This window comes from Schistocerca serialis, chromosome 1 (assembly GCF_023864345.2).
Source record: "Schistocerca serialis cubense isolate TAMUIC-IGC-003099 chromosome 1, iqSchSeri2.2, whole genome shotgun sequence".
Taxonomy (NCBI): Eukaryota; Metazoa; Arthropoda; class Insecta; order Orthoptera; family Acrididae; genus Schistocerca; species Schistocerca serialis.
The window spans coordinates 48,605,376-48,632,056 of NC_064638.1; positions in this window are offsets into that span (position 1 = coordinate 48,605,376).

The following is a 26,681-nucleotide window of genomic DNA, read 5'->3' on the forward strand; positions in this document are numbered from 1 at the left end:
CTGTGTTTATTCGTCATGTGAGGGAGCGAGAGAAGAAATAAAGTAGGAGTAGTGCATCGGAAAGGAGATACTCGCATCTCAAAAGAACATCTTGGAGTTTCCATAGAAACGTTACTCGATTTCGAAGGAGAAGTCATATAACGAATAGCCCGCATCTCGTGGTCGTGCGGTAGCGTTCTCGCTTCCCACGCCCGGGTTCCCGGGTTCGATTCCCGGCGGGGTCAGGGATTTTCTCTGCCTCGTGATGGCTGGGTGTTGTGTGCTGTCCTTAGGTTAGTTAGGTTTAAGTAGTTCTAAGTTCTAGGGGACTTATGACCACAGCAGTTGAGTCCCATAGTGCTCAGAGCCATTTGAACCATTTTTCATATAACGAATAGTATTTCATACCGAAGCGATTTCTGTGTTAATTCGTCAATGTGAGGGAGCGAGGGATGAAGTAGAGTAGGAATAGTGCATCGGATCGGAGATACTCGTATCCGTAAAGAAAGTCCTTTCGTTTCCATGGAAACGTTACTCGATTTAGAAGGAGAAGTCATAGAACCCATAGTATTTCATAGCGACGCAATTTCTGTGTTAATTCGTCAATGTGAGGGAGCGAGAGATGAAATAAAGTAGGAATAGTGCATCGGAAAGGAGATACTCGCATCTCAAAAGAAAATCCTGTCGTTTCCATAGAAGCGTTACTTGATTTAGAAGGGGAAGTCATAGAACCCATAGTTTTTCATAGCGACGCAGTTTCTGTGTTAACTCGTCAATGTGAGGGTGCGAGGGATGCAGTAAAGAAGGAATAGTGCACCGGATAGGAGATACTCGCCTCCCAAAAGAAAATCCAGCCGGTTCCATAGAAATGTTACTCGATTTAGAAGGAGATGTCATAGAACCCATAGTATTTCATAGCGACGCAATTTCTGTGTTATTTTCGTCAATGTGAAGGAGCCAGGGATGCAGAAAAGATGGAGTAGTGTATCGGAATAGAGATACTTGCCTCCCAAAAGAAAATCCTGTCGTTTCCATAGAAACGTAACTCGATTTGGTAGGAGAAGTCATAGAACCCATAGTATTTCATAGCGACGCAATTTCTGTGTTAAATCGTCAATGTGAGGGAGCTAGTGACGCAGTAATGAAGTAATAGTACATCGGAAAGGAAATACTCGCTTCCCAAACGAAAATTCTGTCGTTTCCATAGAAAAGTTACTCGATCGTGAAAGAGAAGTCATAGAACCCACAGTACTTCATAGCGACGCAAGTTCTGTGTAAATTCATAAATGTGAGAGAGCGAGGGATGCAGTAAAGAAGGAATAGTGCATCGGAACGGAGATACTCGTCTCCCAAAACGAATATCCTGTCTTTTCCATAGAAACGTTACTCGATTTAGAAGGAGATGTCATAGAACACATAGTATTTCATAGCGACGCAATTTCTGTGTTATTTTCCTCTGTGTAAGGGAGCCAGGGATGCAGAATAGAAGGAATAGTGTATCGGAGAGGAGATACTTGCCTCCCAAAAGAAAATAATGTCGTTTCCATAGAAACGTTACTCGATTTAGTAGGAGAAGTCATAGAACCCATAGTATTTCATAGCGACGATATTTCTTTGTTAAATCTTCAATGTCAGGGTGCGAGGGATCCAGTAAAGAAAGAATAGTGCTTCGGAAAGGAGATACTCGCCTCACAAAAGAAAATCTTGGCGTTTCCATAGAAACGTTACTCAATTTAGAAAGAGAAGTCATATAACGAATAGTATTTCATACCGAAGCAATTTCTGTGTTAATTCGTCAATGTGAGGGAGCGAGGGATGAAGTAGAGTAGGAATAGTGCATCTGAACGGAGATGCTCGTATCCGTAAAGAAAGTCATTTCGTTTCCATAGAAACGTTACTCGATTTAGAAGGAGAAGTCATAGAACCCATAGTATTTCATAGCGACGCAATTTCTGTGTTAATTCGTCAATGTGAGGGAACGAGGGATGCAGTAAAGAACGAATAGTGCATCGCAAAGAAGATACTCGTATCCCAAAAGAAAATCCTGTCGTTTCCATAGAAACGTTACTCGATTTAGTAGAAGTCATAGAACCCATAGTATATCATAGCGACGCAATTTCATATTTAATTCGACAAATTGCGGGAGCGAGGGATGCAGTAAAGAAGGAACAGTGCATCACAAAGGCGATATTCGCCTCCCAAAAGAAAATCCTGTCGTTTCCATAGAAACGTTACTCGATTTAGTAGGAGAAGTCATAGAACCCATAGTATTTCATAGCGACGCAATTTCTGTGTTACTTCGTCAATGTGAGAGAGCGAGGGTTGGAGTAAAGAAGGAATAGTGCGGGGGAAAGGAGATACTCGCCTCTCAAAAGGAAATCCTGTCGGTTCCATAGAAACTTTACTCGATTTAGAAGGAGAAGTCATAGAACACATTGTATTTCATAGCGACTCAATTTCAGTGTTAATTCGTCAATGAGAGGGAGCAAGGGATGCAGAAAAGAAGGAATAGTGCATCGGAAAGGAGATACTCGCCTCCCAAAAGAAAATCCTTTCGTTTCTGTGATTCTCGAATGAGAAGAAGAAGTTATAGACCCCATAGTATTTCATAGCAAAAGCAATTTCTGTGTTAATTCGTCAATGTGAGGGAGCGAGTGATACAGTAAAAAAGGAATAGTGCATCGGAACGGATATACTCGTATCCCAAAAGAAAATCCTATCGTTTCCATATAAACATTACTCAATTTAGAAGGAGATGTCATAGAACCCATAATATTTCATAGCGACGCAATTTCTGTGTTATTTTCGTCAATCTGAGGGAGCCAGGGATACAGAAAAGAACGAATAGTGTATCGGAAAGGAGATACTTGCCTCCCAAAAGAAAATCCTGTCGTTTCCATAGAAAAGTTACTCGATTTAGAAGGTGAAGTCATAGAACCCATAGTATTCCATAGCGACGCTATTTTTGTGTTAATTCGACAATGTGAGGGATTGAAGGATGCAGTAAAGAAGGAATAATGCATCGCAAAGGAGATCCTCGTCTCCCAAATGAATATTCTGTCGTTTCCATAGAAACGTTACTCGATTTTGAAAGAGAAGTCATAGAACCCACAGTACTTCATAGCGACGCAAGTTCTGTGTAAATTCATAAATGTGAGGGAGCGAGGGATGAAGTAGAGTAGGAATAGTGCATCTGAACGGAGATGCTCGTATCCGTAAAGAAAGTCATTTCGTTTCCAAAGAAACGTTACTCGATTTAGAAGGAGAAGTCATAGAACCCATAGTATTTCATAGCGACGCAATTTCTGTGTTAATTCGTCAATGTGAGGGAACGAGGGATGCAGTAAAGAAAGAATAGTGCATCGCAAAGAAGATACTCGTATCCCAAAAGAAAATCCTGTCGTTTCCATAGAAACGTTACTCGATTTAGAAGGAGAATTCATAGAACCCACAGTATTTCGAAGCGACGCAATTTCTGTGTTAATTCGTCAATGTGAGGGAGCCAGGGATGCAGTAAAGAAGGAATGGTGCATGGGAAAGGTAATAATCGCCTCACAAGAGAAAATCTTGACGTTTAAATCGAAACGTTACTCCATTTAAAAGGAGAAGTCATAGAACGAATAGTATTTCATAGCGACGCAATCTCTGTGTTTATTCGTCATGTGAGGGAGCGAGAGAAGAAATAAAGTTGGAGTAGTGCATCAGAAAGGAGATACTCGCATCTCAAAAGAACATCTTGGCGTTTCCATAGAAACGTTACTCGATTTCGAAGGAGAAGTCATATAACGAATAGTATTTCATACCGAAGCCATTTCTGTGTTAATTCGTCAATGTGAGGGAGCGAGGGATGAAGTAGAGTAGGAATAGTGCATCGGATCGGAGATACTCGTATCCGTAAAGAAAGTCCTTTCGTTTCCATAGAAACGTTACTCGATTTAGAAGGAGAAGTCATAGAACCCATAGTATTTCATAGCGACGCAATTTCTGTGTTAATTCGTCAATGTGAGGGAGCGAGAGATGAAATAAAGAAGGAATAGTGCATCGGAAAGAAGATACTCGCATCTCAAAAGAAAATCCTGTCGTTTCCATAGAAGCGTTACTTGATTTAGAAGGGGAAGTCATAGAACCCATAATTTTTCATAGCGACGCAGTTTCTGTGTTAACTCGTCAATGTGAGGGTGCGAGGGATGCAGTAAAGAAGGAATAGTGCACCGGATAGGAGATACTTGCCTCCCAAAAGAAAATCCAGCCGGTTCCATAGAAATGTTACTTGATTTAGAAGGAGATGTCATAGAACCCATAGTATTTCATAGCGACGCAATTTCTGTGTTATTTTCGTCAATGTGAGGGAGCCAGGGATGCAAAACATGGAGTAGTGTATCGGAATAGAGATACTTGCCTCCCAAAAGAAAATCCTGTCGTTTCCATAGAAACGTAACTCGATTTAGTAGGAGAAGTCATAGAACCCATAGTATTTCATAGCGACGCAATTTCTGTGTTAAATCGTCAATGTGAGGGAGCTAGTGACGCAGTAATGAAGGAATAGTACATCGGAAAGGAGATACTCGCTTCCCAAACGAAAATTCTGTCGTTTCCATAGAAACGTTACTCGATTTAGAAGGAGAAGTCATATAACCCATAGTATTTCATAGCGACGCAATGTCAGTGTTAATTCGTCAATGTGAGGGTGCGAGGGATGCAGTAAAGAAAGAATAGTGCTTCGGAAAGGAGATACTCACTTCACAAAAGAAAATCTTGGCGTTTCCATAGAAACGTTACTTAAATTAGAAACTGAAGTCATAGAACCTATAGTAATCCAAAGCGACGCAATTTCTGTGTTAATTCGTCAATGTGAGGGAGCGAGGGATGCAGTAAAAAAGCAATAGTGCACCGGAAAGGAGATACTCGCCTCCCAAAAGAAAATCCAGCCGGTTCAATAGAAATGTTACTCGATTGAGAAGGAGATGTCATAGAACCCACAGTATTTCATAGCGACGCAATTTCTGTGTTATTTTCGTCAATGTGAGGGAGCCAGGGATGCAGAAAAGATGGAGTAGTGTATCGGAATAGAGATACTTGCCTCCCAAAAGAAAATCCTGTCGTTTCCATAGAAACATTATTCGATTAAGAATGAGATGTCATAGAACCCATAGTATTTCATAGCGACGCAATTTCTGTGTTAATTCGTCAATTTGAGGGAGCGAGGGATGCAGTAAAGAAGGAATAGTGCATCGGAAAGGAGATACTCGCCTCCCAAAAGAAAATCCTGTCGTTTCCATAGAAACGTTACGCGATTTAGAAGGAGAATTCATATAACCCACAGTATATCATAGCGACGCTATTTCAGTTATAATTCGACAAAAAGAGGGAACGAGGGATGCAGTAAAGAAGGAATAGTGCATCGCCAAGGAAAATGCACGCCTCCCAAAAGAAAATACTGTCGTTTCCATAGCAAAGTTACTCGATTTGGAAAGAGATGTCATAGTACCCAAAGTATTCCATAGCGACGCAACTACTGTGTCAATTCGTCAATGTGAGGGAGCGAGAGATGCAGTAAAGAAGGAATAGTGCACAGGAAAGGAGATGTTCGCCTCCCAAAAGAAAATCCATTCGGTTACATAGAAACGTTACTCGATTTAGAAGGAGAAGTCATATAACCATAGTTTTTCATGGCGACGCAGTATCAGTGTTAATTCGTCAATGTGTGAGCGAGGGATGCAGTAAAGAAGGAATAATGCATGGCAAAGGAGATACTCGTATCCCAAGAGAAAATCCTGTCGTTTCCATAGAAACGTTACACGAATTAGAAGTAGATGTCATGGAACACATAGTATTTAATAGCGACGCAATTTCTGTGTTAATTCGTCAATGTGAGGGAGAGCGAGATGCAGTAAAGAAAAAATTGTGCATCGCAAAGGAGATCCTCGTCTCCCAAATGAGTATTCTGTCGTTTCCATAGAAACGTTACTCGATTTTGAAAGAGAAATCATAGAACCCACAGTACTTCATAGCGACGCAATTTCTATGTAAATTCATAAATGTGAGGGAGCGAGGGATGCAGTAAAGAAGCAATAGTGCATCGGAACGGAGATACTCGTCTCCCAAACGAAAATCCTGTCTTTTCCATAGAAACGTTACTCGATTTTGAAGGAGATGTCATAGAACCCATAGTATTTCATAGCGACGCAATTTCTGTGTTATTTTCGTCAGTGTGAGGGAGCCAGGGATGCAGAAAGATGGAATAGTGTATCGGAGAGGAGATACTTGCCTCCCAAATGAAAATAATGTCGTTTCCATAGAAACGTTACTCGATTTAGTAGGAGAAGTCATAGAACCCATAGTATTTCATATCGACGCTATTTCTGTGTTAAATTGTCAATGTCAGGGTGCGAGGGATGCAGTAAAGAAAGAATAGTGCTTCGGAAAGGAGATACTCGCCTCACAAAAGAAAATGTTGGCGTTTCCATAGAAACGTTACTCGATTTAGAAGGAGAAGTCATATAACGAATAGTATTTCATACCGAAGCAATTTCTGTGTTAATTCGTCAATGTGAGGGAGCGAGGGATGAAGTAGTGTAGGAATAGTGCATCGGAACGGAGATACTCGTATCCGCAAAGAAAGTCCTTTCGTTTCCATAGAAACGTTACTCGATTTAGAAGGAGAAGTAATTGAACGCATAGTATTTCATAGCGACGCAATTTCTGCGTTAATTCGTCAATGTTAGGGAGCGAGGGATGCAGTAAAGAAAGAAAAGTGCATCGCAAATGAGATACTCGTATCCCAAAAGAAAATCCTGTCGTTTCCATAGAAACGTTCCTAGAGTTACAAGGAGAATTCATAGAACCCACAGTATTTCGAAGCGACGCAATTTCTGTGTTAATTCGTCAATGTGAGGGAGCCAGGGATGCAGTAAAGAAGGAATGGTGCATCGGAAAGGAAATACTCGCCTCACAAGACAAAATCTTGACGTTTAAATCGAAACGTTACTCCATTTAAAAGGAGAAGTCATAGAACGTATAGTATTTCATGGCGACGCAATTTCTATATTTATTCGTCATGTGAGGGAGCGAGAGATGAAATAAAGTAGGAGTAGTGCATCGGAAAGGAGAAATTCGCATCTCAAAAGAAAATCTTGGCGTTTACATAGAAACGTTACACGATTTAGAGGGAGAAGTCATATAACGAATAGTATTTCATACCGAAGCAATTTCTGTGTTAATTCGTCAATGTGAGGGGGCGAGGGATGAAGTAGAGTAGGAATAGTGCATCGGATCGGAGATACTCGTATCCGTAAAGAAAGTCCTTTCGTTTCCATAGAAACGTTACTCGATTTAGAAGGAGAAGTCATAGAACCCATAGTATTTCATAGCGACGCAATTTCTGTGTTAATTCGTCAATGTGAGGGAGCGAGGAATGCAGTAAAGAAAGAATAGTGCATCGCAAAGGAGATACTCGTATCCCAAAAGAAAATCCTGTCGTTTCCATACAAACGTTACTCGATTTAGAAGGAGAATTCATAGAACCCACAGTATTTCGAAGCGACGCAATTTCTGTTTTAATTCGTCAATGTGAGGGAGCCAGGGATGCAGTGAAGAAGGAATAGTGCATCGGAAAGGAAATACTCGCCTCACAAGAGAAAATCTTGACGTTAAAATCGAAACGTTACTCCATTTAAAAGGAGAAGTCATAGAACGAATAGTATTTCTTAGCGACGCAATTTCTGTGTTAATTCGTCATGTGAGGGAGCGAGAGATGAAATAAAGTAGGAATAGTGCATCGGAAAGGAGATACTCGCATCTGAAAAGAAAATCCTGTCGTTTCCATAGAAGCGTTACTTGATTTAGAAGGAGAAGTCATAGAACCCATAGTTTTTCATAGCGACGCAGTTTCTGTGTTAACTCATCAATGTGAGATTGTGAGGGATGCAGTAAAGAAGGAATAGTGCACCGGAAAGGAGATGCTCGCATCCCAATAGAAAATCCAGTCGGTTCTATAGAATCGTTACTCGATTTAGAAGGAGATATCATAGAACCCATAGTATTTCATAGCGACGCAATTTCTGTGTTATTTTCGTCAATGTGAGGGAGCCAGGGATGCACAAAAGATGGAGTAGTGTATCGGAATAGAGATACTTGCTTCCAAAAGAAAATCCTGTCGTTTTCATAGGAACGTAACTCAATTTAGTATGAGAAGTCATAGAACCCATAGTATTTCATGTCGACGCAATTTCTGTGTTAAATCGTCAATGTGAAGGAGCTAGTGACGCAGTAATGAAGGAATAGTGCATCGGAAAGGAGATACTCGCTTCCCAAACGAAAATTCTGACGTTTCCATAGAAACGTTACTCGATTCAGAAGGAGAAGTCATATAACCCATAGTATTTCATAGCGATGCAATCTCAGTGTTAATTCGTCAATGTGAGGGTGCGAGGGATGCAGTAAAGAAAGAATAGTGCATCGGAAACCACATACCCGCCTCTCAAAAGAAAATCCTGTTATTTCTATAGAAGCGTTTTTTGATTTAGAAGGAGTAGTCATAGAACCTATAGTAATCGAAAGCGACGCAATTTCTGTGTTAATTCGTCAATGTGAGGGAGCGAGAGATGCAGTAAAGAAGGAATAGTGCACCGGAAAGGAGATACTCGCCTCCCAAAAGAAAATCCAGTCGGTTCCATAGAAACGTTATTCGATGAAGAAGGAGAAGTCATAGAACCCATAGTATTTCATAGCGATGCAAATCCTGTGTTAATTCGTAAACGTGAGGGAGCGAGGGATGCAGTAAAGAAGGAATAGTGGATCGGAAAAGAGATACTCGTATCCCAAAAGAAAATCGTGTCGTTTCCATAGAAACGTTACTCGATTTAGAAGGAGAAGTCATAGAACACACAGTATCTCATAGCGACGCAATATCTGTGTTAATTCGTCAATTTGAGGGAGCAAGGGATGCAGTAAGGAAGGAATAGTGCATCGGAAAGGAGATACTCGCCTCCCAAAAGAAAATCCTGTCGTTTCCATAGAAACGTTACTCGATTTAGAAGGAGAAGTCATATAACTCACAGTATATCATAGCGACGCTACTTCAGTTTTAATTCGACAAAAAGAGGGAACGAGGGATGCAGTAAAGAAGGAATAGTGCCTCGCAAAGGAAATACACGCCTCCCAAAAGAAAATACTGTCGTTTCCATAGCAAAGTTACTCGATTTGGAAAGAGATGATATAGTACCCAAAGTATTCCATAGCGACCCAATTTCTGTGTCAATTCGTCAATGTGAGGGAGCGAGAGATGCAGTAAAGAAGGAATAGTGCACAGGAAAGGAGATGTTCGCCTCCCAAAAGAAAATCCATTCGGTTACATAGAAACGTTACTCGATTTAGAAGGAGAAGTCATATAACCATAGTTTTTCATAGCGACGCAGTATCAGTGTTAATTCGTCAATGTGTAAGCGAGGGATGCAGTAAAGAAGGAATAGTGCATGGCAAAGAAGATAGTCGTATCCCAAGAGAATATCCTGTCGTTTCCATAAAAACGTTACACGAATTAGAAGTAGAAGTCATAGAACACATATTATTTATTAGCGACGCAATTTCTGTGTTAATTCGATAATGTTAGGGAGCGAGGGATGCAGTAAAGAAGGAATAGTGCATCGCAAAAGAGATACTCGCCTCCCAAAAGAAAATCCTGTTGATTCCATAGACAAGTTACTCGATTTAGAAGGAGAAGTCATAGAACCCATAGTATTTCATAGCGACGCAATTTTAGTGTTAATTCGTCAATGTGAGGGAGGGTGGGATGCAGTAAAGAAGGAATAGTGCATCGGAAAGGAGATACTTGCTTCCCAAATGATATCCTGTAGTCTCCATAGAAAAGTTACTCGATTTAGTAGGAGAAGTCATAGAACCCATAGTATTTCATAGCGACGCTATTTCTGTGTTAAATCGTCAATGTGAGGGTGCTAGAGACGCAGTAAAGAAGGAATAGTTCATCGGAAAGGAGATACTCGCCTCTCAAACGAAAATTCTGTCGTCTCCATAGAAACGTTACTCGATTTAGAAGGAGAAGTCATATAACGAATAGTATTTCATACCGACGGAATTTCTGTGTCAATTCGTCAATGTGAGGGTGCGACGGATAAAGTAGAGTAGGAACAGTGCATCGGAACGGAGATACTCGTATCCCAAAAGAAAGTCCTTTCGTTTCCATAGAAACGTTACTCGATTTAGAAGGAAAAGTCACAGAACCCATAGTCTTTCATAGCGACGCAATTTCTGTGTTAATTCGTCAATGTGAGGGAGCGAGGGATGCAGTAAAGAAAGAATAGTGCATCGCAAAGGAGATACTCGTATCCCAAAACATAATCCTGTCGATTCCATAGAAACGTTACTCGATTTAGAAGGAGAATTCATAGAACCCACAGTATTTCGAAGCGACGCAATTTCTGTGTTAATTCGTCAATGTGAGGGAGCCAGGGATGCAGTAAAGAAGGAATAGTGCATCGGAAAGGAAATACTCGCCTCACAAGAGAAAATCTTGACGTTTAAATCGAAACGTTACTCCATTTAGAAGGAGAACTCATAGAACGAATAGTATTTCATAGCGACGCAATATCTGTGTTAATTCGTCATGTGAGGGAGCGAGGGATGAAATAAAGATGGAATAGCGCACCGGAAAGGAGATACTTGCCTCCCAAAAAAAAATCGAGTCGGTTCCATAGAAACGTTATTCGATTTAGAAGGAGAAGTTATAGATCACATAGTATTTCATAGCGGCGCAATTTCTGTGTTAATTCGTCAATGCGAGGGCGCGAGGGATGCAGTAAGGAAGGAATAGTGGATCGGAAAGGAAATACTTGCCTCCCAAAAGAAAAAACCTGTCGTTTCCAGTGAAACGTCACTTGATTTAGAATGAGAAATCATAGAACCCATAGTAGTTCATAGCGACGGACTTTCTGTGTTAATTCGTCAATGTGAGGGAGCGAGGGAAGCAGTAAAGAAGGAATAGTGCACCGGAAAGGAGAAAATCGCCTCTCAAAAGAAAATCCTGTCGCTTCCATAGAAACGTTTCTTGATTTACAAGGAGACGTCATAGAACCCATAGTATATCATAGCGACGTAATTTCTGTGTTAATTCGTCAATGTGAGGGAGCGAGGGATGCAGTAAAGAAGTAAGAGTGCACCTCAAAGGAGAAAATCGCCTCTCAAAAGAAAATCCTGTCGCTTCCATAGAAACGTTTCTTGATTTAGAAGGAGAAGTCATAGAACCCATAGTTTTTCATAGCGACGCAGTTTCTGTATTAATTCGTCAATGTGAGGGAGCGAGGGATGCAGTAAAGAAGGAATAGTGCACCGGAAAGGAGATGCTCGCCTCCCAATAGAAAATCCAGCGGTTCCATAGAATCGTTACTCGATTTGGGAGGAGATGTCATAGAACCTAAGGTAATCCATAGCGACGCAATATCTGTGTTAATTCGTCAATGTGAGGGTGCAAGGGATGCAGTAAAGAAGGAATAGTGCACCGGAAAGGAGATACTCGCCTCCCAAAAGAAAATCAATTCAGTTCCATAGAAACGTTACTCGATTTAGAAGGAGAAGTCATAGAACCCATAGTAGTCCAAAGTGACGCAATTTCTGTGTTACATCGTCAATGTGAGGGGCGAGGGATGCAGTAAAGAAGGAATAGTGCATCGGAAAAGAGATACTCGCCACACAAAAGCAAATCCAGTCGGTTCCATAGAAACGTTACTCGATGTAGAGGGCGAAGTCTTATAACCCATAGTATTTCATACCGAGGCAATTTCAGTTTTAATTCGTAAAACAGAGGGAGCGAGGGATGCAGTAAAGAAGGAATAGTGCATCGGAAAGAAGATTATCGCCACCCAAAAGAAAATCCTGTTGTTTCTGTTATACTCGATTGAGAAGGAGAAGTTATAGACCCCAAAGTATTCCATAGCGAAGCAATTTCTGTGTTAATTCGCAATGTGAGGGAGCGAGGGAAGCAGTAAAGAAGTAATAGTGCATCGGAACGGAGATACTCGTAACCCAAAAGAAAACCCTTTCGCTTCCATAGAAACGTTACTCGATTTAGAAGGAGATGTCATAGAACCCATAGTATTTCATAGCGACGCAATTTCTGTGATATTTTCGTCAATGTGAGCGATCCAGGGATGCAGAAAAGAAGGAATAGTGCATCGGAAAAGAGATACTTGCTTCCCAAAAGAAAATCCTCTCGTTTCCATAGAAACGTAACTCGATTTAGTAGGAGAAGTCATAGAACCCATAGTATTTCATAGCGACGCAATTTCTGTGTTAAATCGTCAATGTGAGGGAGCTAGGGACGCAGTAATGAAGGAATAGTGCATCGGAAAGGAGGTACTCGCTTCCCAAACGAAAATTCTGTCGTTTCCATAGGAACGTTACTCGATGTAGAAGGAGAGGTCATATAACCCATAGTATTTCATAGCGACGCAATCTCAGTGTTAATTCGTCAATGTGAGGGTGCGAGGGATGCAGTAAAGAAAGAATAGTGCTTCGGCAAGGAGATACTCGCCCCATAAAAGAAAATCTTGGCGTTTCCATCGAAACGTTATTCAATTTAGAAGGAGAAGTCATAGAACGAATAGTATTTCATAGCGACGCAATTTCTGTGTTAATTTGTCAATGTGAGGGAGCGAGGGATGCAGTAAAGAAGGAATAGTGCACCGGAAAGGAGATAGTCGCCTCCCAAAAGAAAATCCAGTCGGTTCCATAGAAACGTTACTCGATTTAGAAGGAGAAGTCATAGAACACATAGTATTTCATAGCGACGTAATATCTGTGTTAATTCGTCAATGTGAGGGAACGAGGGATGCAGTAACGAAGTGAGAGTGCATCGGAAAGGAGAAACTCGCCTCTCAAAAGAAAATCCTGTCGTTTCCATAGAAACGTTAATTAATTTAGAAGGTCAAGTCATAGAACGCATAGTTTTTCATAGCGACGCAGTTTCTGTGTTATTTCGTCAATGTGAGGGAGCGAGGGATGAAGTAAAGAAGGATTAGTGCTTTGGAAAGGACATACTCGCCTCTCATAAGAAATTCCTGTTATTTCCATAGAAGCGTTACTCGATTTAGAAGGAGAAGTCATATAACCCATAGTATTTCATAGCGACGGAATCTCAGTGTTAATTCGTCAGTGTGAGGGTGCGAGGGATGCAGTAAAGAAAGAATAGTGCTTCGGAAAGGAGATACTCGCCTCACACAAGAAAATCTTGACGTTTCCATCGAAACGTTATTAAATTTAGAAGGAGAAGTCATATAACCCACAGTATATCATAGCGACGCTATTTCAGTTTTAATTCGACAAAAAGAGGGAACGAAGGATGCAGTAAAGAGGGAATAGTGCATTGCAAAGGAAATACACGCCTCCCAAAAGAAAATACTGTTGTTTCCATAGCAAAGTTACTCGATTTGGAAAGAGATGTCATAGTACCCAAAGTATTCCATAACGACCCAATTTCTGTGTCAATTCGTCAATGTGAGGGAGCGAGAGATGCAGTAAAGAAGGAATAGTGCACAGGAAAGGAGATATTCGCCTCCCAAAAGAAAATCCTTTCCGTTACATAGAAACGTTACTCGATTTAGAAGGAGAAGTCATATAACCATAGTTTTTCATAGCGACGCAGTATCAGTGTTAATTCGTCAATGTGTGAGCGAGGGATGCAGTAAAGAAGGAATAGTGCATGGCAAAAGAGATACTCGTATCATAAAAGAAAATCCTGTCATTTCCATAGAAACGTTACACGAATTAGAAGGAGAACTCATAGAACACATAGTATTTAATAGCGACGCAATATCTGTGTTAATTCGTCAATGTGAGGGAGCGAGGGATGCAGTAGAGAAGGAATAGTGCATCGCAAAGGAGATACTCGCCTCCCAAAAGAAAAACCTTTCGTTTCCATAGAAACGATACTCGATTTAGAAGGAGAAGTCATAGGAACCACACTAGTTCATAGCGACTCAATTTCAGTGTTAATTCGTCAATGTGAGGGAGCGAGGGATGCAGTAAAGAAGGAATAGTGCATCGGAAAGGAGATACTCGCCTTCCAAAAGACAATACTGTAGTTTATATAAAAACGTACTTGATTTAGAAGGAGAAGTCATAGAACACACAGTATTTCATAGCGACTCAATTTCAGTGTTAATTCGTTAATGTTAGGGAGCGAGGGATGCAGTAAAGAAGGAATAGTGAATCGGAAAAGAGATACTCGCCTCATAAAAGAGAATTCTCTCGTTACCATAGAAACGCTACTCGATTTAGAAGGAGAATTCACAAAACCATAGTATTTCATAACGACGCAACTTCAGTTTTAATTCGACAAAGTGAGGGAGCGAGGGATGCAGTAAAGAAGAATTAGTGCATCGGAACGAAGATACTCGTCTCCCAAACGAAAATCCTGTCGTTTCCATAGAAACGTTACTCTGTTTAGCAGGAGATGTCATGGAACACATAGTATTTCAGAGTGACGCAATTTCTGTATAATTTTCGTCAGTGTGAGGGAGCCAGGGATGCAGAAAGAAAGGAATAGTGTATCGGAGGGGATATACTTGCCTCCCAAAAGAAAATCCAGTCGGTTCCATAGAAACGTTACTCGATTTCGCGGGAGAAGTGATAGAACCCATAGTATATCATAGCGCCGCAATTTTAGATCTATTTCGACAAAGTGAGGGAGCGAGGGATGCAGTAAAGAAGGAATAGTGTATCGCAAAGGAGATATTCGACTCCCAAAAGAAAATCGTGTCGTTTCCATAGAAACGTTACTCGATTTAGAAGGAGAAGTCATAGAACCCATAGTATATCATAGCGACGTAATTTCTGTGTTAATTCGTCAATGTGAGGGAGCGAGAGATGCAGTAAAGAAGTAAGAGTGCACCAGAAAGGAGAAAATCGCCTCTCAAAAGAAAATCCTGTCGCTTCCATAGAAACGTTTCTTGATTTAGAAGGAGAAGTCATAGAACCCATTGTTTTTCATAGCGACGCAATTTCTGTGTTAATTCGTCAATGTGAGGGAGCGAGGGATGCAGTAAGGAAGGAATAGTGCACCGGAAAGGAGATGCTCGCCTCCCAATAGAAAATCCAGTCGGTTCCATAGAATCGTTACTCGATTTAGGAAGAGATGTCATAGAACCTATAGTAATCCAAAGTGACGCAATTTCTGTGTTACATCGTCAATGTGAGGGGCGAGGGATGCAGTAAAGAAGGAATAGTGCATCGGAAAAGAGATACTCGCCACCCAAAAGCAAATCCAGTCGGTTCCATAGAAACGTTACACGATATAGAGGGCGAAGTCTTATAACCCATAGTACTTCATACCGAGGCAATTTCAGTTTTAATTCGTAAAACAGAGGGAGCGAGGGATGCAGTAAAGAAGGAATAGTGCATCGGAAAGAAGATACTCGCCACCCAAAAGAAAATCCTGTTGTTTCTGTGGTACTCGATTGAGAAGGAGAAGTTATAGACCCCAAAGTATTCCATAGCGAAGCAATTTCTGTGTTAATTCGCAATGTGAGGGAGCGAGGGAAGCAGTAAAGAAGGAATAGTGCATCGGAACAGAGATACTCGTAACCCAAAAGAAAACCCTTTCGCTTCCATAGAAACGTTACTCGATTTAGAAGGAGATGTCATAGAACCCATAGTATTTCATAGCGACGCAATTTCTGTGATATTTTCGTCAATGTGAGGGATCCAGGGATGCAGAAAAGAAGGAGTAGTGTATCGGAAAGGAGATACTTGCTCCCAATAGAAAATCCTCTCGTTTCCATAGAAACGTAACTCGATTTAGTAGGAGAAGTCATAGAACCCATAGTATTTCATAGCGACGCAATTTATGTGTTAAATCGTCAATGTGAGGGAGCTAGGGATGCAGTAATGAAGGAATATTGCATCGGAAAGGAGATACTCGCTTCCCAAACGAAAATTCTGTCGTTTCCATAGGAACGTTACTCGATGTAGAAGGAGAGGTCATATAACCCATAGTATTTCATAGCGACGCAATCTCAGTGTTAATTCGTCAATGTGAGGGTGCGAGGGATGCAGTAAAGAAAGAATAGTGCTTCGGAAAGGAGATACTCGCCTCACAAAAGAAAATCTTGACGTTGCCATCGAAACGTTATTCAATGTAGAAGGAGAAGTCAGAGAACGAATAGTATTTCATAGCGACGCAATTTCTGCGTTAATTTGTCAATGTGAGGGAGCGAGGGATGCAGTAAAGAAGGAATACGTCCCCGGAGAGGAGATACTCGCCTCCCAAAAGCAAATCCAGTCGGTTCCATAGAAACGTTACTCGATTTCGAAGGAGAAGTCATAGAACCCATAGTATATCATAGCGACGCAATTTTAGATCTATTTCGACAAAGTGAGGGAGCGAGGGATGCAGTAAAGAAGGAATAGTGCATCGCAAAGGAGATATTCGACTCCCAAAAGAAAATCGTGTCGTTTCCATAGAAACGTTACTCGATTTAGAAGGAGAAAACATATAACCATAGATTTTCATAGCGACGCAGTATCAGTGTTAATTCATCAATGTGTGAGCGAGGGCTGCAGTAGAGAAGGAATAGTGCATCGCAAAGGAGGTACTCGCCTCTCAAAAGAAAATCCTGTCGTTTCCATAGAAACGTTACCCAATTTAGGAGGAGAAGGCATTGAACGCCTAGTATTTCATAGCGGCGCAATATCTGTGTTAATTCGTGAATGTGAGGGAGCGAGGTATGCAGAAAAGAAGGAATAGTGCATCGGGAAGGAGATACTCGCCTCCCAAAAGTAAAAATCCTGTCGTTTCCACAGAAACGTTACTCGATTTACAACGAGCAGTCATACAACCCACAGAATACCATAGCGACTGAATTTCAGCGTTGATTCGTCAATGTGAGGGAGCGAGGGATTTAGTAAAGGAGGAATAGTGCACCGGAAAGGAGATACCCCATAAAAAAAAATCCTGTCGTTTGCATAGAAACGTTACTCGTTTTAGAAGGTGAAGTCATAGAACCCATACTATTTCATAGCGACGCAATTTCTGTGTTAATTCGTCATTGTGAGAAAGCGAGGGATGCAGTAAAGAAGGAATAGTGCATCGGAAAGGTGATAATCGCCTTCCAAAAGCAAATCCTGTCGTATCCATAGAAACGCTACTCGATTTAGAAGGTGAAGTCATATAACCCTTAGTATTTCATAGCGACGCAATTTCAGTTTTAATTCGACCGAGTGAGGGAGCGAGGGATGCTGTAAAGAAGGAATAGTGCATCGCAAAGGAGATACCCGCGTCCCATAAGAAAATCCTTTCGTTTCCACAGAAACGTTTCTCGATTTAGAAGGAGAAGTCATAAAACACATAGTATTCCATAGCAACGCAATTCCTGTGTTAATTCGTCAATGTGAGGGAGCAAATGATGCAGTAAAGAAGGAATGGCGAATCGGAAGGGAGATACTCGCCTCCCAAAAGAAAAACCTGTCGTTTCCATAGCATCGTTACTCGATTTAGAGGGAGAAGTTATAGAACACATAGTATTTCATAGCGAGGCAATTACTGTATTAATTCGTCAGTGTGAGGGAGCGAGGGATGCAGAAAAGAAGGAATAGTGCGTCGGAAATTAGATACTCGCCACATAAAAGAAAATCCTGTCGTTTCCATAGAAACGTTACTCGATTTAGAAGGTGAAGCCATATAACACACAGTATTTCATAGCGATGCCATTTCAGTTTTAATTCGACAAAGTGAGGGAGCGAGGGATGCAGTAAAGAAGGAATAGTGCATCGTAAAGGACATACCCGCCTCCCAAAGGAAAATCCTGTCGTTTCCAGAGAAACGTTACTCGAATAAGATAAGGAAGTAATAGAACGAATAGTAACTCATAGCGACGCAATTTCTGAGTTAATTCGTCAGTGTGAGGGAACGAGGGATGAAGTAAAGAAGGAATAGTGCATCAGAAAGGAGATACTCGAATCCCAAAAGAAAATCCTCTCGTTTCCATAGAAACGTTACTCGATTTAGAAGGAGAAGTCATAGAACCCATAGTATTCCATAGCAACGCAATTCCTGTGTTAATTCGCGAATGTGAGGGACCGAGGGATGCAGTAAAGAAGGAATAGTGCATCGGAAGGGAGATACTCGCCTCCCCAAAGCAAAACCTGTCGTAACCATAGCATCGTTACTCGATTTAGGAGGAGAAGTAATTGAACCTTAGTATTTCTTAGCGACGCAAATTCTGTGTTAATTCGTCAATGTGAGGGAGCGAGGAATGCAGTAAAGAAGGGATAGTGCATCGGAAGGGAGATACTCGCCTCCCAAATGAAAATCCTGTAGTTTCCATAGAAACGTTACGCGATTTAGAAGGGGAAGTCATAAAACCCTAGTATTTCATAGCGATGCAATTTCAGTTTTCATTCGCCAAAGTGAGGGAGTGAGGGCTGCAGTAGAGAAGGAGTAGTGCATCCCAATGGAGGTACTCACCTCCCAAAAGATAATCCTGTCGTTTCCATAGAAACGTTACCCAATTTAGGAGGAGAAGGCATTGAACACATAGTATTTCATAGCGGCGCAATATCTGTGTTAATTCGTGAATGTGAGGGAGCCGGGTATGCAGAAAAGAAGGATTAGTGCTTTGGAAAGGACATACTCGCCTCTCATAAGATAATCCTTTCGTTTCCATGGAAATGTTACTCGATTTAGAAGGAGAAGTCATAGAAGCCATATATTTCCTAGCGACGTACTTTCTGTGTTAATTCGTCAATGTGAGGGAGCGAGGGATGCAGTAAAGAAGGAATAGTGCATCGGAAAGGAGATACTCGCCTCCCAAAAGAAAATCCTTTCGTTTCCATAGAAACTTTACTCAATTTAGAAGGAGAAGTCATAGAACGCATAGTATTTCAGAGCGACGCAATCTCTGTGTTAATTCGTCAATGTGATGCAGCGAGAGATGCAGTAAAGTAGGAATAGTGCATCGGAAAGGAGATACTCGCCTCCAAAAATGATATCCTGTCGTTTCCATAGAAACGTAACTCGATTTAGAAGGAGAAGTCATAAAACACATAGGATTTGAGGCGATGCAATTTCAGTTTTAATTCGACAAAGTGAGGGAGCGAGGAATGCATTAAAGAAGGAGTAGTGCATTGCAATGGTGATACTCGCCTCCCAAAAGAAAATCCTTTCGTTTCCATTGAAACTTTACTCGATTTAGAAGCAGAAGTCATAGAACGCATAGTATTTCAGAGCGACGAAATTTCTGTGTTAATTCGTCAATGTGAGGGAGCGAGGGATGCAGAAAAGAAGGAATAGTGCATCGGAAAGGAGATACTCGCCTCTAAAAAGAAAATCCTCTCGTTTCCATAGAAACGTTACCGTTTAGAAGGAAAAGTCATAGAACCCATAGTATTCCATAGCGAAGCAATTTCTGTGTTTATTCGTGAATGTGAGGGAGCGAGGGATGCAGTAAAGAAGGAATAGTGCATCGGAAGGGAGATACTCGCCTCCCAAAAGAAAATCCTGTAGTTTCCATAGAAACGTTACTCGATTTAGAAGGAGAAGTCATAAAACACACAGTTTTTCATAGCGATGCAATTTTAGTTTTAATTCGCTAAAGTGAGGGAGCGAGGGAAGCAGTAAAGATGGAATAGTGCATCGCATAGGAGATACTCGCCTCCCAAAAGAAAATCCTGTCTTTTCCATTGAAACGTTACACGATTTAGAAGGAGAAGTCATAGAACGCATAGTATTTCATAGCGGCGCAATTTCTGTGTTAATTCGTGAATGTGAAGGAGCGAGGGATGCAGAAAAGAAGGAATAGTGCATCGCAAAGGAGATACTCGCCTCCCAAAAGTGAAAATCATGTCGCTTCCATAGAAACGTTACTCGATTTAAAAGGAGAAGTCATAGAACCCACAGTATTTCATAGCGACGAAATTTCAGTTTTAATTCGACCACGTGGGGGAGCGAGGGATGCAGTATAGAAGGAATACTGCATCGGAATGGAGATATTCGCCTCTCAAAAGAAAATCCTGTCGTTTCCATAGAAACGTTACTCGATTTAGAAGGAGAAGTCATATAACCCACAGTATTTCATAGCGAAGCAATTTCAGTTTTAATTCGACAAAGTGAGGGTGCGAGGGATGCAGTAAAGAAGGAATAGTGCATCGTATAGGATATACTCGCCTGCCAAAGGAAAATCCTGTCGTTTCCAGAGAAACGTTACTCGATTTAGAAGGAGAAGTCATAGAACGAGCAGTATTTCATAGCGACCCAATTTCTGTGTTAATACGTGAATGTGAGGGAACGAGGGATGAAGTAAAGAAGGAATAGTGCATCGGAAAGGAAATAATCGCATCTGAAAAGAAAATCCTGTCGTTTCCATAGAAACGTTACTCGATCTAGAAGGAGAAGTCATATAACCTACAGTATTTCATTGCGACGCAATTTCAGTTTTAATTCGTCAAAGTGAGGGTGCGAGGAATGCAGTAAAGAAGGAATAGTGCATCGCAATAGGAGATACTCTGACCCCAAAAGTGAAAATCATGTCGCTTCCATAGAAACGTTACTCGATTTAAAAGGAGAAGTCATAGAACCCACAGTATTTCATAGCGACGAAATTTCAGTTTTAATTCGACCACGTGGGGGAGCGAGGGATGCAGTATAGAAGGAATACCGCATCGGAATGGAGATATTCGCCTCTCAAAAGAAAATCCTGTAGTTTCCATAGAAACGTTACTCGATTTAGAAGGAGAAGTCATAGAACCCACAGTATTTCATAGCGACGCTATTTCAGCTTTAATTCGACAAGGTGAGGGAGCGAGGGATGCAGTAAAGAAGGAATAGTGCATCGTAAAGGATATACTCGCCTCCCAAAGGAAAATCCTGTCGTTTCCAGAGAAACGTTACTCGATTTAGAAGGAGAAGTCATAGAACGAGTAGTATTTCATAGCGACGCAATTTCTGTGCTAATACGTCAATGTGTGGGAACGGGGGATGAGGTAAAGAAGGAATAATGCATCGGAAAGGAAATACTCCCATCTCAAAAGAAAATCCTGTCGTTTCCATAGATACGTTACTCGATCTAGAAGGAGATGTCATATAACCTACAGTATTTCATTGCGACGCAATTTCAGTTTTAATTCGACAAAGTGAGGGTGCGAGGATTGCAGTAAAGAAGGAATAGTGCATCACAAAGGAGATACTCGCCTCCCAATAGAAAATCCAGTCGCTTCCATTGCAACGTTACTCGATTTAGAAGGAGAAGTCATAGAACCCATAGTATTTCATAGCGACGAAATTTCTATAATAATTCGACAATGTGAGGGAGCGAGGGATGCAGTAAAGAAGGAATAGTGCATCGGAAAGGAGATACTCGATTTCCAAAAGAAAATCCTCTCGTTTCCATAGAAACGTTACTCGATGTGGAAGGAGAAGTTTTGCTAACCACAGCAGTTCATAGCGACACAATTTCAGTGTTAATTTGTCAATGTGATGGACGAGGGATGCAGTAAAGAAGGAATAGTGCACTGCAAAGGAGATACTCACCTCCGAAAAGAAAATCCTGTCGTTTCCATTGTAACGCTACTCGATTTAGAAGGAGATGTCATAGAACGCATTGTATTTCAGAGCGACGCAATTTCTGCGTTAATTCGTCAATGTGAAGGAGCAAGGGATGCAATAAAGAAGGAATAATACATCGGAAAGGAGATACTCGCCTCCCAAAAGAAAATCCTGTCGTTAATATAGAATCGTTACTCGATTTAGAATGGGAAGTCATAGAAACCTTAGTCTTTCATAGCGACGCAATTTCTGTGTTAATTCGTCAATGTGAGGGAACGAGGGATGCAGTAAAGAAGGAATAGTGCATCGGAAGGGAGATACTCGCCCCCCCAAAGCAAATCCTGTCGTATCCATAGCATCGTTACTCGATTTAAAAGGAGAAGTCATTGAACCTTAGAATTTCTTAGCGACGCTAATTCTGTGTTAATGCGTCAATGTGAGCTAGCGAGGGATGCAATAAAGAAGGAATAGTGCATTGGAAGGGAGATACTCGCCTCCCAAAAGATAATCCTGTCGTTTCCATTGAAACGTAACTCGATTTAGAAGGAGAAGTCATAGAACCCATACTATTTCATAGCAACGCAATTTCTGTGTTAATTCGTCATTGTGAGGAAGCGAGGGATGCAGTAAAGAAGGAATAGTGCATCGGTAAGGTGATAATCACCTCCCAAAAGCAAATCCTGTCGTTTCCATAGAAACGTTACTCGAATTAAAAGGACAAGTCATACAACCCATAGTATTTCATAGCGAAGCAATATCAGTTTTAATTCGACCGAGTGAAGAAGCGAGGGAAGCTGTAAAGAAGGAATAGTACATCGCAAAGGAGATACCCGCGTCCCAAAAGAAAATCCCGTCGTTTCCATAGCAACGTTAATCGATTTAGAAGGAGAAGTCATAGAACACATAGTATTTCACAGCGACGCAGTTTCTGTGTTAATTCGTCAATGTGAGGTAGCGAGGGATGCAGCAAAGAAGAAATAGTGCATCGGAAAGGAGATACTCGCCTCCCAAAGGAAAATCCTGTAGTTTCCATAGAAACGTTACTCGATATAGAAGGAGAAGTCGCAAAACCCATAGTATTTCATAGCGATGCAATTTCAGTTTAAATTTGACAAAGTGAGGGAGCGAGGAATGCAGTAAAGAAGGAATTGTGCATCGCAAAGGACATACTCGCATCCCAAAAGAAAATCCTTTCGTTCCCATTGAAACGTTACTCGTTTTAGAAGGAGAAGTCATAGAACGCATAGTATATCAGAGCGACGCAATTTCTGTGTTAATCCGCCAATGTGAGGGAGCGAGGGATGCAGAAAAGGAGGAATAGTGCATCGGAATGGAGATACTCGTCTCCCAAAAGAAAATCCTGCCGTTTCCATAGAAACGTTACTCGATTTAGAAGGAAAAGTCACAGAAACCATAGTATCCATAGCGACGCTATTTCTGTGTTAATTCGTGAATGTGAGGGATCGTGGGATGCAGTAGAGAAGGAATAGTGCATCGAAAAGGAGTTACTCTCCTCCCATAAGAAAATCCCTTCATTTCCATCGAAACGTTACTCGATTTAGAAGGAGAAGTCATAGAACGCGTAGTATTTCAGAGCGACGCAATTTCTGTGTTAATCCGTCATTGTGAGGGCGCGAGGGATGCAGAAAAGAAGGAGTAGTGTATCAGAAAGGAGGTACTCGCCTACAAATGAAAATCCTCTCGTTTGCATAGAAACGTTACTCGATTTAGAAGGAGGAGTCATATAACCCACAGTATTTCATAGCGACGCAATTTCAGTTTTAATTCCACAATGTGAGGAAGCCAGGGATGCAGAATAGAAGGAATAGTGCATCGTAAAGGAGATACTCGCCTCCCAAAACAAAATCCTGTCGTTTCCAGAGAAACGTTAATCGATTTAGAAGGAGAAGTAATAGAACGAGTAGTATTTCATTGCGACGCAATTTCTGTGTTAATTCGTCAATGTGAGGGAACGAGGGATGAAGTAAAGATGCAATAGGGCATCGGAAAGGACATACTCGCATCTTAAAAGAAAATCCTGTCGTTTCCATTGAAACGTTACTCGATTTAGAAGGAGAAGTCATAGAACCCATAGTATTCCATAGCGACGTAATTTCTGTGTTAATTCGTCAAAGTGAGGGAGCGAGGAATGCAGTAAAGAGGGAATAGTGCATCGGAAAGGAGATACTCGCCTCCCAAAAGAATGTCCTGTCGTTTCCATAGAAACGTTACTCGATTTAGAAGGAGAAGGCATAGAACCCATAGTATTTCATAGGGACGCAATTCCAGTTTGAATTCGACAAAGTGATAGGGCGGGAAATGCCGTAAATGAGAAATAGAGCATCGCATAAGAGTTACTTGCCTCCCAAATGAAACTCCTGTCGTTTCAATACAAACGTTACTCGATTTAGAAGGAGAAGTCATAGAACCCATAGTATTTAATAGTGACGCAATTTCAGTGTGAATTCGTCAATGTGAGGGAGCGAGGGATGCAGTAAAGAAGGAATAGTGCATCGGAGAGGAGATACTCGCCTCCCAAAAGAAAATACTCTAGTTTCCATAGAATCGTTACTCGACTTAGAAGGAGAAGTCATAGAACCCATAGTGTTTCATAGCGACTCAATTTCAGTGTTAATTCGTCAATGTGAGGGAGAGAGGGATGCAGAAAAGAGGGAATAGTGCATCGGAAAGGAGATAGTCGCCTCCAAAAAGAAAATCGTCTCGTTTCCATAGAAACGTTACCGATTTAGAAGGAAAAGTCATAGAACACATAGAATTTCATAGCGACGCAATTTCTGTGTTAATTCGTCAATGTGAGGGAGCGAGGGATGCAGAAAAGAGGGAATAGTGCATCGGAAAGGAGATACTCGCCTCCAAAAAGAAAATCGTCTCGTTTCCATAGAAACGTTACCGATTTAGAAGGAGAAGTCATAAAACCCATAGTTTTTCATAGCGATGCAATTTCAGTTTTAATTCGACAAAGTGAAGGAGCGAGGGACGCAGAAATGAAGGAATAGTGCATCGCAAAGGAGATGCTGTCCTCCCAAAAGAAAATCATTTTGTTTCTATAGGAACGTTACTCGATTTAGAAGGAGAAGTCATAGAACCCATAGAATTTCATAGCGACATAATTTCTCTGTTAATTCATCAATGTGAGGGATCGAGGGATGCAGTAAAGAAGGAATAGCGTATCGCAGTGGAGGTACTCGCCTCCCAAAAGAAAATCCTGTCGTTTCCATAGAAACGTTACTCGATTAAGAAGGGGATGTCATATAACCCATAGTATTTAATAGTGACGCAATTTAAGTTTTAATTCGACAAAGTGATTGAGCGAGGGATGCAGTAAAGAAGGAATAGTGCATCGCAAAGTAGATACTCGCCTCCCAAAAGAAAATCCTGTCGTTTCCACAGAAACATAACTCGATTTAGAAAGAGAAGTCATAGAACACACAGTATTTCTTAGCGACTCAATTTCAGTGTTAATTTGCCAATGTGAGGGAGCGAGGGATGCAGTAAAGAAGGAATAGTGCATCGGAAAGGAGATACTCGCCTCATAAAAGAAAATCCTGTCGTTTCCATAGCAACGTAACCCGTTTTAGCAGGAGAAGTCATAAAACCTATAGTATTTCATAGCGACGCAATTTCAGTTTTAAATCGACAAAGTGAGGGAGTGAGGGATGCAGTAAAGTAGGAATAGGGCATCGCAAAGGAGATACTAGGCTCCCAAAAGAAAATCCGGTCGTTTCCATTGAAACGTTACTCGATTTAGAAGGTGAAGTTATCGAACTCATTGTATTTCATAGCGACGCAATTTCTGTGTTAATTCGTCCATGTGAGGGTGGGAGGGATGCTGGAAAGAAGGAATAGTGCATCGGATAGGAGATACTCGAATCCCAAAAGAAAATATTGTCGTTTCCAGAGAAACGTTACTCGATTTAGAAGGAGAAGTCATAGCAAGAATAGTATTTCATAGCGACGCAATTTCTGTGTTAATTCGTCAATGTGAGGGAACAAGGGATGAAGTAAGGAAGGAATAGTGAATCGGAAAGGAAAAATTCGCATCTCAAAAGAGAATCCTTTCGTTTTCATAGAAACGTTACTCGAATTAGAAGGAGAAGCCATAGAACACATCATATTCCATAACGACAAAATTTCTGTGTTAATTCGTCAATGTGAGGAAGCGAGGGATGCAGTAAACAAGGAATAGTGCATCGGAAAGGAGATACTCGTCTCCCATAAGAAAATCCGGTCGTTCCCATAGAAATATTACTCGATTTAGAAGGAGATGTCATAAAACCCATAGGATTTCATAGCGACGCAATTTCAGTTATAATTCGACAAAGCGAGGGAGCGTGGTATGCAGTAAAGAAGGAATAGTGCACCTCATAGGAGATACTCGCCTCCCAAAAGAAAAACCTGTCGTTTCCATTTAAACGTTACTCGATTTAGTAGGAGAAGTCATATAACCCATAGGATTTCATAGCGACGCAAATTCAGCTTTAACTCGACCAAGTAAGGGAGCGAGGGATGCAGTAAAGAAGGAATAGTGCATCGCTAAAGAGATACTCGCCTCCCAAAAGAAAATCCTGTCGTTTCCATAGCAACATTAATCATTTTTGAAGGAGAAGTCATAGAACCCATAGTATTTAATAGCGAGGCAATATCAGTTTTAATTCGACAGAGTGAGCTACCGAGGGAAGCAGTAGAGAAGGAATAGTGCATCGTAAAGGGTATAGTCGCCTCCCAAAAGAAAATTCTGTCGTTTCCAGAGAAACGTTACTCGAATTAGAAGGTGAAGTCATAGAACGAATAGTATTTCATAGCGACGCAATTTCTGTGTTAATTCGTCAATGTGAGGGAACGAGGGATGATGTAAGGAAGGAATAGCGCATCGGAAAGGAGATACTCGCATCTCAAAAGAAAATCCAGTAGTTTCCATTGAAACGTTACTCGATTTAGTAAGAGAAGTCATAGAACCCGCGGTATTTCATAGCGACGCAATTTCTGTGTTAGTTCGTCAGTGTGAGGGAGGGAGGGATGCAGTAATGAAGGAATAGTGCATCGGAATGAAGATACTCGCCTCCCAAAAGAAAATCCTGTCGTTTCCATAGAAACGTTACTCGATTTAGAAGGAGAAGTCATAGAACCCATA